This window comes from Micromys minutus (genome assembly GCF_963924665.1).
Source record: "Micromys minutus genome assembly, chromosome: 1".
NCBI lineage: Eukaryota > Metazoa > Chordata > Mammalia > Rodentia > Muridae > Micromys > Micromys minutus.
In genome coordinates this window covers 16,427,688-16,442,604 of record NC_137969.1, presented here as the reverse complement: position 1 = coordinate 16,442,604, position 14,917 = coordinate 16,427,688, and positions in this window count along the sequence as shown.

The following is a 14,917-nucleotide window of genomic DNA, read 5'->3' as shown; positions in this document are numbered from 1 at the left end:
CAGAGCTAAGTGTGTGCCTCTGCCACGTCAGTTGATAAGATGGGATGTTTTCTGCTTGGTGCTCTTAAATACTATGCATTTATACATGGGCGGGGGAGTGAAAACTTCCTTGGCAGATACAAGAATATATGCATAGAACAGGAAAGAAAGCAATGGTTAGGAGAATGGTTGTAATCTGAATATGTGGGACAAATAAAAGTGAAGTTTAAAGATCAGGACGAAACGTAGCAGAAGCTCGTGAGCACGTGGAACAAATGGTATCATGAAAATAACAGAGATGCATGCAGGTTCTGAGATAAATGTGAGGAACTTTAACGCAGACAGTGGGAGGCCTGTGAGCTCCTGAGCTAGTAAATCCATGCAACCCGCCTGAAAACCTGCTTCTCCTCAACATACATAAGCCAGGAATCAACAGGGACCCATAGTATGCCTCAGGGATGATGAGGGTGTCAGGGCTGCCTTGGGGTGAAGAACAAAAAAAATCTCTGAAGAAGTGGTCTGACATCACTGGGGCTCAACATCCCAGATCACTTCTCCTAGCTCCTCTCTGCAGGTATAGACTTGAAAGTAACCAAACAGTGGCACCTTCCTGCATCCCCATCCTCGCCTTTCCGCCATCTTCTTCCCTCCTGTGAGAGATTCCTGTGCCAAAACAAAGTTTTTTTGTGGCAAGCCTTTACAAAAGCATACACAGCCAGAAGGTACTGAGAGAGGAGGCCTCACTCGTGTATATTTTAGCAAGAAAAGTCACAGGAGACTCAGCTGGAACCACAGCCATGTACATGGATACCACAACCTTACATAGAACATAGTCCTGTGAGAATGTTTATTGACAGCTATCATTTCATCCCCTGACCAGTGCCGACTTACAACTGATTCTGAGATCCTCCTGATACTAATATTCCTGGCTAAGGACTACTGAGTTAGAATAATTTACCGGGTCCTCACGATCTTCTCTTTAAAGTGTTCACTCTTTACAGAATGTGGTTTATGGTTCCCATGGCAGGGGCATTTCTGTTTTGCTTATTCCCAAATGGATGACGTTATTCATTAGGGAGTGTTTCTTGGTATCTTTCGGTAAAATTCCATCCCCCGATTCCTCATCTGGTTCCTCCTTCAGCTTAGCTGTCTCTCCTACGCATCCTTTAGCCTTCTTCTGATTGTCATATGCTGCAGAAATTCCTCCTGGCACTGAACACTAAGCCTTTGTTTGCTCTCCAAACATCATGTTTTCTCCTCCTCTCTACTGCCATGACGCTTACAAGGCATTCCTATCACCTCCACCCCATAGAAACTATAAATGCTACGACAGAAAGGACAAAAGTAGACACTCCACAGATCCATTCCCTCATTCACTTGACACACATTTACTAGATATATACTGTGCCAGACACTGAAGTGAAAGACAAGGGTGCTGAGGATCAGAATTCTGGTCCTGATGCTGGCATGGGAAGCTTGTTACCCACTGAGTCATCTTTCTGGTCCTACTTATTTAATTCTCTAAGCATCCATGCAAAGTAGCGGATTTTACCACGGAAACTTCAGACTTCCATGTTCTTATCGTTAATCTCATTTACACCGCTGCCCCGACGATGTTCCCCTCCTCTAGCTAGTCTATGTCTTCTCCCAGATAATTCCTTCCTCTGACTTTCCTGTTCTGTGCATTCCCATTGCCTTACTTCTTACCTCCCTTAAGATTTCTCTTCTTCTCTCTTTATCTTCTTTGTGGCTCATGCCGTGCAAAAACATAATACATATATACAGTCTTAGCCTATCTGAGTCTAGCTTCCTTGACATGACGATTTGGACAGTACTCCATTTTATGCAGATACCATGATTTCATTATTCTTTATGGCTATATAAAACTCCATTGCATGTAGGTGCCATATCTTTCTAATTTTGATCAATTTATCAACTGATGAACGACATCTAAGCTAGACCTATGTCCTAGTTGTCATTGATAGAGCAGCAATAGGCACAGATACACAGGTATCTCTGTGATATGTTGACACAGATTTCTTTGAGTGTATATCTAAAAGCAGTGTAGCTGGGTCACAAGGAAGTTCTATTTTCAGTTTTTAGGGGAAACTAGCTCTGTGCTAATTTCCATAATAACTGTACAAGTTCACATTCTTGCCTAGAGTAAGTAACTGCTCCTCTTTTCCCACATCTTCGCCAGTGTTTGCTGTCTGTTTTCTTGAGGGCTATTTATGACTGCAGTGGGGTGGGACCTGAAAGCACTTGGGACTTGCATTTCTCTGGTTTCCAGGGTGCTGAATGATTTTGGCCACTGCTACTCAGCTTTCAAAACTGGGTAGTTTGGCATACTGCTTACCCCACTTGTTGACTGGATCCTTTTGGTTTGGATGCTTAAGTTTTGCAGTTCCTTATATACCCTGACTATATATCCCATCTCATACATAATTGGAAAAGTTTTTTTTTCCTATTCCATAGAATGTCTCTTCTCTGTCATGATGGTTACCCTTTCCTGAGCAGTTTCTTAATCCCATCTGTCAGTTCTTGGCAGTATTTTCTGTGATTAAGTGTCCCATGTGGTACCTCTTTAGTGTTCCCCCTGTGGTTTCTGCTAGCAGTTTCAAAGTCCTTTATTTTTAGAAATCCAGTCGTCCTAGCACTGGGTTAAGAGGTTGCCAGTTTGTCTATGTCAAAAATTAGGCATAGGGGTGGAGGGACCCCTAGTGTATTCTTCTTCACTACACTTCTGTTTGGGGGCTGTGTGTTCTTGTCATTGTGGGTCTGTAAAATAATTTGAGATATGCACCTTCAAGAAATGTTTTTCACGAAGGATTGGCTCATTAATTTACAGTCTTTTCTGTCTCCACATAAGATTTAGGGTTGTTTTAGGATTTTTCTAGTTCTGTGAAAAATGCCATTAGAGTTTTGATGGTGATTCCATCTTAACCTCCATTTTAATATAACATTCACTTTTAGTAACAGGACCATTTTCACAATATTAATTCTGCTGATCCATGACTACACATTGTCTTTCTGCTGTCTAGTATTTTCTACATGTTGTTCTTTAGTGTCTTCATGTCTTCACTGCAGAAGTCTTTTACTTCCTTGGCTAGGCTTATTTACAGATTTTTGTTGTTTTATAATCTGAAGCTTTGTGAATGAGTTTTTTCCCCCTAAACAAGTTAATTCTGATGTATGGAAAAGCCAAGGGGTTTCATATGTTGATTTTGTATAGTGCTACTTTGCTGAATATATCTATCATGTCTGAGAGGCTTTTGGTGGAGTATTAAGACTCTTCTAAGTATAGAACCATATGGTTCACAAATAGGGATTATTGAGTTTCTTCCTTTCCTATTTGTATCTCATTTCTTTCTCTTGTCTTACTGCTATAGCTTAGACCTCAAGTCGTGACAAGACTGGAGGCATCCTTTTCCTATTCCAGATTTTAGAAGAAATGCTCTCAGTTTTTCCCTATTTAGTACAATATTGGCTGTGTGTTCTTCATATGTAGCCTTTTATATCTAGGTATGTTCCTTCCATTCCTAGCTTCTTCACAGCTTTTATCGTGAATGGATGTTTCTTCAATGTCTTTCCTCTATGGGTTGAGACTGTCATGTGACTGCTGTCCTTTTGTTGCACTCATGTTTACTTATTTTAATATATATTCAAACAACCTTGAACTGAAACCAACTTGGTCACAGTGTAGGATGTTCTTAATGTGTTCTAAAATCAAGTATTTGCAAGTATTTTATTGAGTTTTTTTTTACAATAATTACCAGAGAAATAAGCCTACAGTTTTCTTCCTTCCTTCCTTCCTTCCTTCCTTCCTTCCTTCCTTCCTTCCTTTCTTTCTTTCTGTAGGTTTATGTTAAGGTGATATATGACTGGACAGTGAAGAGTTAGGCAGAAAAAGAGGCTAGAGAAGCAGAAGAGGAGGCGGTAGGTGGAGTGTGTGAAGGCAACATGGAAGCCAACATGTATGTCTCAGCACATCTCTAGCTTGATGAGGTTGTTATGATAATTTCTAATGGTTTCTATGGGTCTAATTCATCTTTTCTGGATGGGCAGTTTGTATCTTTGTCTACTGGTTGCAAGCTTATTGGGTAGAGGGTTTGTGGACTGAGAATTTAACAGATAAATCTGTTTGATAAAAGTTAATGGATGTGAGTCATCGTTTTACCAGGCTGTGGAGAATGTGAGCTAAGTTCTAAGGCCAGTAGAGGAGTAGCTGGGGTGAGTGGTTTCAACATGGTGGCCTATGGCTCTGCACGGGAGCCAGTAGCCAAAGTTCCAGACTAAAAGAGAGACAGCCGAGAGAGGGCTGTGGGGGACAGTGTGTGTAAGCTATGGCTGAGATGGGCGGCCGAAATAAACTGCCTGGAAAGTGAACTGAGTAGAGCATGAGGCTTGTGGATTTTATGATAGCATCTGGGTGCTGAGCTCCACGCTAGGGCAGCTCCTGTGGCATGAGACCTAAGTGCCAGTGCCGATAACAGCAGAACATTTTATTATTTACTGCAACACTTTCTTTCTTTCTTTCTTTTGTTCTTTCTTTTTTGTTATGTTACCAAGTAATGTTGGCTCTACAAGATGAGCTTGGCAGTGTTGGATGATAGTATTTTAGCGGCGAATGAGTCATAGAGGGTTTAGGGTAGCCAAAATCAAGCAGAAATAAAATGTGAGCTACAAATATAAACTATTTGTTAAATATTATAATAACTATTTGTGTAATCATTTCCTAATAGCCATATTTTCAAAAAGTAGCATGAAGTTAACTTTTGAAAAGCACTTTATTCAGCCCCATCATTATAACCAATTGCCATGTAAATTTGGGATCTGTGTAAAACTTGCTGTGAAGATATTGCACAGTGCTTTCAGGAAAGTCTGTGTTTTCAGATTTCAGACAAGTAGCCAGATTTTGAATGTTCTGTAGTTACACCTGCTACCATCTTAACTTCAAAGTTCAAGGAATAGTACCTATCAAAGTGTCACCAAATTTGGGTCACCTTATATATATCAACATTGCTACATCCTTAGGGAAATAGCCAGGATTATTCCATTTTGCAGAAGGTAGCAATATAAAGAGATCAACCCTAAAAAGTTCTGAGTGCACCCCAGGCTTAGCACATTTCTAGCACTGTGTTAGGTGCATGCACATTAATGGTGTGGGTGTGATGGAACTGATAGTGAAGAAACTGTAAAGATGCTGAAGTCTCCAGAGTCACCATTAACCAACAGCTTGCCAGAGACTGGGCTTTGGAAGGTTTGGAAGGGCATATGTGGAAAGCCCCAAAACAATGGCACAAACCCTTTCCTGTTTCTGTAAGCTGCTCACCAACAGCAAAGCTACAAAGGGGGTACTACAGGTGGTCCCGCAGGGCACGTGGGAGCATATTTAACCTCTGCTGCAGGAGACCTCCATCTAAAGCAGCCCTTAGTTAGGGTCTCTTTGACCAGCCTGGCAAGATGGGATTTCCCACGTTTTGCAGACTCTGTTGTCAGTCTCTAAAACTGTTAGGAGAGGAGGGGTGGGTGTAACAAAATTAACAGTAATTCAAGACCTGAAAGGAGACAGTAGGAGTTCCAAATCTGTCTCTATTAAGATCCTTCTTGCTCCTCCTTCATACCTCCTCCCCCACTCAAGCTTCTATGGGCTTAGCAGCCAGGAAGGCTAGTGGAAAAGGCCGTTTACCCCACACTGCAGAAAGCTAATCTCCTGCTCCAAGCAGGGTGCCAGTCTTCTGGACAGGGTTATACGGAGCTTCTCAGCTCCATGTGTAAAGATGCTGGGCCCTTTGAGTTTCTCTTTTGTTCGTTTCTTGCTAGATGATCCCTCACTGGATTCCACTACCGGGACTTTTGAGTCTTTCTCCAGTATATTTTCCCCATCTACAGAGCCCATCAGGAAAAGCCCCTGCCTCGGCGGCTTCGGTGGGAATTCGATGCTCTCTGCTTTCCACGATTCGGAATTCTTAGGGACAAACTACACTACCTCGAAGTCAGATTTGTTGCCACCCAGCTTAACCTTGCAGAACCTGCGTTTAAGTTAAGGAACATGGAGGAGTCCAAAGGCAGGACCAGCTGCATCCCATATATTTGTCTGTTTCTTTTCTGTTTTTCTTTACCTTCACTCCCCTTCCCTGTGTTTTCCTTTTCCTCTCTCTCTCTCTCTCTCTCTCTCTCTCTCTCTCTCTCTCTCTCTCTCTCTCTCTCTCTCTCTCTCTCTCTCTCTCTCCCTCTCTCCCTCCCTCCCTCCCTCTGTCTCTCTCTCTCTCTCTCTCTCTCTCTCTCTCTCTCTCTCTCTCTCTCTCTCTCTCTCTCTCTCTCTCTCTCTCTCTCTCTCCTTTTCTTTTGGAGTGGGGGATAGCTGTCTTGCCACAACCCAGACTCTGTACAGTCCTTCTGGCACGTGCTTAAGAGCTACTCAGCACTAATGATGTGATCAAGTTTTCTGCCAAATTCTGGAACTAAAAGGAGAGACAAAAAAGAAAATTTCATCAGTCGCCCCCAAAATCCATTTCTTGAGGTACTCTGCAGTCTATATCAGCGAGTCTCGGGTCACCAGCGACCCCAAGTGGCCAATTTAAAATAACAGTCCCATCCTCGACCTCTTCGTTCCCATCAAACGCCCCTTCTATCTGCAAAAAAGAAACACACTTCGAGGTCTTATACTCCCAAATCTGGATAGAATTTTAAAACTGCAAAGCTTGAAGAGTTGCTAATGCTACCTGGCCTGGTCACCTCGTTTTACTTTATTTTATTTTTGCAATTTGATCAAATTCATGACCAAGACCTCACACCAGGTGGGTAAACCTCACAGCGGGATGTTAAACACTAAGCAGTGTCCTAAGACCCAATCTTATTTCATAGGAAGCAGAGATTCAGACAGGTAAAACTGTGTTCCAAAGGTCACACTACACATTAGAGTCAATTTTAGGAACCAAATACAAGAGACGGCTCCTAGAGATCCTGTGCTTTCTAGATCTTCCTAACCAAGAGGGGAAGACTTTTGTTTCTCCAGACACACACACACACATCCTCTTTTCTCTTCTACACCCACAGCTGACCAGGAAACATGAAACTGAGTCATGGCAAAGAGTCAAGTGGACATACTTATTTATTATATTTGGTGAACACAGACTAGATCCTTATTCTTAGGGGCTGACTTTCGAGTGAAGGGGCAATTTGGATTCAATTTCCACACTCATAACAGCACAGAACAGACATTACTGTTTCTATTTTACAAATGAAAAAAAAAAAAAAAAATGAGGGCTCATGGCCATGAGGTTGCTTGTCTATAATCAGACAATGACTAAATTGCAAAACTTATTTTCATATAGTATTATTTATGAATGTCTCAATTTACCAGCCATCAAATGGAATAATAAAGTCAGTGTGTAGCATGAGAAGATATTAGTTAGTGTTTGGGGGGTCCTTTGTAGAGACCATTTTCAAACAAAACGAATGCACAATATAAAAATGGCTGATGACTACCTGCATTATGTATTTCATGCTCAACACCCTACATCTACAGCTGCAAGCTGGTGTGGGTCAAAAACTCGGGGCAAGGAGATGACGGATCTGAACTGATCAAAAACATGTTCTTTGTTTTTCTTGTGATTATTGCCTGAGCAACAGAGGGAAGAAACCAACTACACTGCAGTTACACAGTTAGAGTGACAAGTGGAGGTGACTAAATATATGACAAGATGTGGGTGGGGGGCCACACATTTCACCCAGGAGACGGGCGATCTGCAGATTTGACATCCACGGGGATCCTGTCACTAACATCCAACATACAGGGACAAAGGAAGATGGACTCCCACGCATCCAAACCGGGTTCCACTTAGTGTTTGCAGCACTGGGTCCTACATCTATACTTCACGTTGTTTACTCTGAATGCATTGAGTTTTAGGGCTTGTTTTGTTTAGGTTTGGTGGCCACCATTACAATGCTGTTATTGTACAAACCATAGTGTGGTTTTCATTTTGGAGATATCTGTGCATATGTGTTAAGGGGGAAGGTGAGTGCAATTCCCACAGAAACCGAAACAGGCTTCACACCCCCTGGGGCTGGGGTTTCAGGGCCACCTGACATGGGAACTGGGAATCCAACTCTAGCTTTCTACAGGAGCAGTATGTGCTCTTCCCCACTGAGCTATCTCTCAGGCACCTCAAAATTCACTTCTAGGCTCAGGACCCTCCTTTGGAGATAGACATAAACGCATCATTCAAACTTTGTCCTCAAACCACTTAAATAGAGCCCTGGGGTCTCTATAAATTTTAAATATTGCATTTTAGATTAAAATCAATTGGGTCTGTTGTCATTTTTTTTTTTTTTGCCACAACTAGAATAGTTTCAATTAGATGCAGTTGACTTTTAACTCAAATGCTACCATAGTATCCAAAAGTTTCAAGAAAAAGATGGAAATTTTGAAAATCCCTGTACCAGCCCTGGGTATACATCCAAAAAACTGTTCCTCCACATTTATTACATCATTATTCACAGCAGCCAAGTTATGGAATCATCCTAGGTATCCATCAACGGATGAGCAGATAGAGAAATACAATATTCCTTAATCAGCTATAAAAAAGAATGAAATGTTACCTATTGGAAAGGGGATGCAACTGGAGACCATCATATTAAACAAAAGAAGCCAGACCCAGGATGACAAATGTTACATGTTGTTTCTCATTGGGGATCATAGAATACATATAGAAGCAAACAAGCATACATACACTCACATGCACACACAGAGACATGCATACATATACAAATACACATTTACAAACCCACAGACAAATGTACACACAGAGAGACAGACATATATAGACACATAGATGCACACTCACACATTTGAACACATACATGAATGTGTGAGCACACACACAGACATGCACATATATACAGAAAGACAGAAATACATATATACATACATATTTACACATACAGATAGACACACACTCACATACACAAAGATATATATAGATATAGATATATATACACAGTCACACACTCACATACTCATACACATACATGAGCACACATACACACACAAACACATACATATACACAGAGAGTGACAGTCATATATATACACATACACACTCACATATATACACACAGACACACACACACACAGAGAGAGACATATATATATAGATACACAGACACATACTCATACATATGTATACACACACAATCACACACATAAACAGACATATATATATACACACACACAGAAAGACAGACATACATATATACATACACATTTACACACACACACATACATACACACAGAGAGACAGACATATATAGACACACAGAGACATACTCATATTCATACACTCACACACTCACACACATAAACAGACATACATATACACACACAGAGACAGACAGACATAAGCACATACACATTTACACACACAAGACACACACACACATACACACACACACATGAAAGCAGATGAGGGACTAGGAGAAAAAAAAAAAAACTACTGAGAATGACCACGGGAGGGTGAGAAGAAAGGGGAGAACCTGGGGAATGAATGTAGTCAAAGTTGAAGTAAATTTAACTTGGAATAAATTATCTTAATAAACCTGTCACTATGTACAATGAATATGCAGGAGTACTGGGTTTGGGGGGTACTGTCTAAATCAGACTGCTCCCAGGAGATCCCATTTTCCCTAAAACAAAACCAGACCCCTTGACTTGCCTGAAAAGCAAAATAGAAACACCAATCCCCTGCCCTGTGTGTCTCCTTTCAGCCACACCTCTCCCTCTGTGAACCTTCATCAGTGGGCCGCCCCTCCCCCAGCAGGACACTGACCACACTGGCAGCTCTTTCCCAGCCTCAGGCAGAACAACCTCTGCTCTCTGCCCAAGCTCCATGGAGACCATCTGGAATTTTCTCGGTGCAGATACTGAAGCTACCGAAGGAGACTAGGAGGGAATAGGAACAACAGAACCATGGAGTCAGCCTGATTTACGAGGCATGCCATTCCGATCCAGCGCTTACCGAAGGCATGCTCTCTGGAGCCAGCAAGTCCCCCTGTTCTAGGAGAGGCCAAGATAGAAAAGTCCATGGAAATAGTCTCAGCCTTTGTTTAAAGATTGTGCATGCACCATATTTCAAACTCTGTAACAAATATTATTCCATTTAAAACCTAGAATTCCATTACTATCAATCCACCTAGCTGAAGCAAAGATGTTCCTTCCTAACTTACTCATTATTGCAAAAAGTCAAAATAAAACAATCAATCAAACCAAGAATCACGGTATTCAGCAGCCAAGCTCAGGATGCCGGTACAATAGAGAAGAATGAAAGATGTAGAGAGCAAAGGGGTTTTCAATAAAAAAAAAACTGGGGCTTTCATGGTGATAAGTGAAAAATAAAACAGAATTTGAAGGATTTTGGTGGAAAGGGCAATGTGAAAATGGTACACAAGTTGAGACCCGACATTTTGAGCTGAGGTAAGAGAGAAGCATCACAATGCAAAGGAGGTTAGTAGGTCAGCATAGCCACGTGCTCCCACTGCCAGGATGCCCTGCCCAAATACATGTCACATGCAACCTTAGACAGAATGCTCTGACATCATGAGCCAACGGAAACCATTCTTCCTACTGTTCTCTCAGATAGTTTGGTTTCAGATGTGCAGCAGTAACTGATAATTGTCCAGACTCACACAGTTCAGACACTACTACCTCTTCTCAATTTAACAGATTAACTGGGTAGAAAGTCACATTCCCTCATTATCTGAGAATACTATTTTCCTTCTCCCTACTTGACAGGCAGGGTATTCTAGTTAGCTTCCACTGTCAATCTGACACAACCTAGAGTTAATTGAGGCATTGCCCAGATCAGAATAGCCTGTAAGAATATCTATGGGAAATTGCCTTGATTGTTAACTGATGTATAAAGGCCCCTAGCCCACTGTGAGTGGTACTATCCCTAGACAGGTAGTCTTGAGTTGTATTAGAAATCTAGCTAAACAGGAACTTGAGTGAGCAAGCCAGCAAGTAGCTCCATGGTACTTTGAGGCTCAAATATTTAGAGAGGTTCAACCTTCTCCAAGGCTGGTGCGTTGGTTCTGAATGATAGAAGTTGCCACAAGCTCTCTGGAAGAGCATTGTAGATAATATGAAAGAGCAACCACACTTACATCAGCCAGGGCCAGCAGATTCACATGACTGGGAGAAATTCCCCCAATCCTGTCAAGTGATGCAGATGGCAAGGGAGACTGGAGGAAGGCTATGGTAGGGCTGGTGAGACTTAATTATGTCTTCCAAATAATAAACTCAGAAATATGTTCTAAAGGACCGTTGCTTACCTCTCAAGTGAAGGTTGGTGCTTATTTTTCCTTTTTTCAAAAGAATAACAAAAACAGCATAAGCTACAACAGTTTTATATTTGTTAAGTTTCGTCTATACATAACTAAAGATCTGAAAGTACTAAAGCACAAATGAAATGTTCAATGGGAAAGAGAGAATAATGATAATCCAAACAGGAAAACTCAAACTCTGTTTTCCCAAGACTACACTGTCCCTACCCCCACCTCACCTCCAAATGCTTTCCCAGGTAATCCATGGTGTCTCTTGGGTGTACATCCAGAAACCCCCACCATTACCTTTCTGTAACCTGTCTAACTTCTTCCCAGATACGGATTTCAACCGAGCTTAAAACTGTCACTAAATCTCTAAAAGATTCATTAAGCATCAAACAACAGAACAGAAAAAGGTCTGAAGCTGAGGTAAAAGATTAAGGCTAAAGGTTCTGTCCTGAGGAACTGCTGGTAGAACAGGAAATCAAATGACCTAAGGTGGTGGCTGGAGGAAAGGAAGGCACAGACATAAATCAAGGGAACAACAAAATCCCAATTGCTCTCATGCCCATGGAAAATTCTCAGAGAAAACTCAAGAAAATGAAAATAAAGCCAGCACCAAATACATCCCAGATGTCTACTTTCAACTCCCAAGAAATGGGTAAAAAATGGGGGAAAAAGTATTTAAAATAAAAATGAACTACTTGAGATCTCTTCACCCACTCTGGCCTCTACAATGAATCTTCTCTAATTTTAAGCCAAATAGCAACTTAAGCAATTGCTATTTTGTTCACAAACAGAGTCAGCATATACATTTGCCTCTCCAGGTGTGTCTGTGAAATTGAGGAGAGAAACCAGTTTGTCCCTTAACCAGGGACCCAGCTGCTAGTGGATGCTCAAGGCATAGTTATTGTTTGACCTTAAAGTGGGCGGGCCTAAACATACATATTAATAAAATGCACACAAACACAACCAGAATACTCAGAGTTTATGAAGCCATTGCTAATCATAATAATTGGAAGTAATAGCCATTCAAACGCTATACTTAATGTCTCATAGACTGTATTTCTCCTCCACAGCAACGATAGAAAGGAAGCTTTCCAGCCTTGGCACCTTCCTGAGAATAAACTAGATGGACTAATTACTCATTCCATAAAAAGAATAGATCCACGCTAACCCCAGGAATCACACGCAGAGCTGAGCTGCGGAAACAAACAGCTGTTAACGCTCTCACTTGTCCTCAAACAGAGAGGTAGAAACTGAAGATTAGCAGCTACATGAACATAAATTAGCAAAGCTAATTTATCTGGAAAAGAAACAATACACAACATCTTTCATACCCCAACCTTGTTATCTCCGGTGGGTTTTGTTTTATTTTGTGTTTAAATGCAATTTTAAAACAAATTTCAGCTCTATTTAATTTATGTGCAGGGATGCTTTGCTTGCATGTGTGTATGAGCACCATGTATCTACCTGTTTGCTCCGGTGGAACTGGAGTTATAGATGGTCACAATCCAGCGTGAGGGTGCTAGGAATAGAACCCAGGTCCTCTGCGAGGGCTCCAAATACTATTAACTGCTGAGCCAATTCTCCACCACTCCACCAAATATGATTCATAGCAGCTTACCCTAGTCCCTCAAATAAAAAATGGGGTGGGAAAGGAAAACCTGGAAAACATATTTCTTGCAATCGCTCATGTTCAAGTTGCTCTATTTTGACAAAAAGTTCATGGGTTAAATCAAGAAACTCATGAATAAATCTATTTTTACAATGTTTCTAGCTCAATTTCTTTTTTTTTTTTTTGAGACTTTGAAAAATGAATTTGAGTTGTGCAATGGTCCAATTCTAAACACTTACATTTTTAATAATCTGTAGTTTATTCTCATATATGTGTATGTGTACACACATATATGTTGTACACACACACAAGTCTGCATGTGCGCTCAGCCCCTGGCACATAGGGTAGTTTAGTTGAGGACTTTGAGAAACCCAATGGTCTCCTTTAGTGGAAAAACCTAACTTAGATCTTGTGTTGAATCTGTGCTACATCAGTTGACTGAGAATCCTCTTACATGAACCAGGGAGTGGACTAGCTAATCCTACCATTCACCACATGTATCTGCAGCAATCTCTGCTTGCCATTGGAGAATGCCAAGGAGCAGAGAGCTAAGGCTTCACCACAGTCAAAAGGCCAGACATATGACATCATCCATCCTATTTACTAATAAATGTTAACATGAACAATAAAACTCATTGTAGCTTCACTGACTCATCTGAGAGCAGCCTCATGGAAAAGAAAGAAAACCATGTTCTCTTGGGATCTATGGGAGGAAAGTAGCACCCGCTGAAACCACATGGTACGACAATGCTGAAAGTTTCAGTAGCTTCATGTTGTAATAACAAAATAAGTAAAATAATTAACTTCATAAAGGGAAAGGGTTTTATTTTTGCTCAAGACTCTGAAGGTGGCACCACTGTTTTGGGCCGCAAGCAAGGAAAGAGAAAAGGGTGAAATTAAACCACTTATGTGATAAACAAGAAACAAAGAAGAGGACAGACCTGAATCCATCATCCCTTTTGATGGTAACCCCCCAATAATCTATAGTTTCCACACATTTCCAGCTCCTAAGGTCTACCACACCTCTCAATAATATCACTCTACAAATGAGCCCTACCTGACACACTGGAGACATTTGAACATTCTCTGGGTCACGTTGCATTATGATACTAGTTGACTGGCACCCCAAACCTCTACCAGAATAGCCTATGCACAGCAGGATCTCTGTTCTAGCAATACTCAATAAGATAGTGACATATCTACAGTCCAATTGCAAGGGAAAACAGCTTCATACCCCAGGATGTGTATTTTTCCTTTTACATGAGGAAGAGCCTGGCAGAGAAGGCCAAGACACCATGTTAGCTGATTGAGAAGACTCTGGACAGATAGAAAATATCTCCTGGACAGATAGAAAATATCTCCTAAAATACGTATCTGGCTATCTCAAAGAAATGGTATTTGTAAAGATTTCTAATTTTATTATCCTTTCAAAGCTGTTTTACTTTAAACAAAAACGTCCGCTGTCAGATTTTTGTAATGTTTCTACAACAGTTTAAGTATTCGCTATGTCCAAGGCTCTAAGCCATGTCTTATGGGAATCTAGTGCAAGGCAAGCAAGGTAATTTTAAATTTTTTATCATACCATAGTCTTAAAAATGTAAAAAAAAAATCAAGTAAACATTTTAGTAGTATATTTTATTTCTAACATGCAAAAATATTATCATTTTAAGTTGACTATAATAAAAATTAGTGATATGTTTATATTCTTTCATACTGACTCCTAAAACCGTGATTTGTACCGGATGTCTAAAGAATTGTTTGTATGTGTTAGACCATTGGTCGTATCTATAATGAAATACCCAAGGCCAGAAAACATGAAGAAAAAAAATTCTCAGTTATCCTCAGTGAGTTTTGAAAGGTGAAGATGTAATCAAATCATCCATAATGCTGACTCTGACATAGCCCCCTTGGTCGCATTGGCTTATAGCAGAAGGCATGAGCATGTATGTATAAGAGAGGGAGTTAACATAGAGACAGAAAGCCAATAAGAGGGAAGGG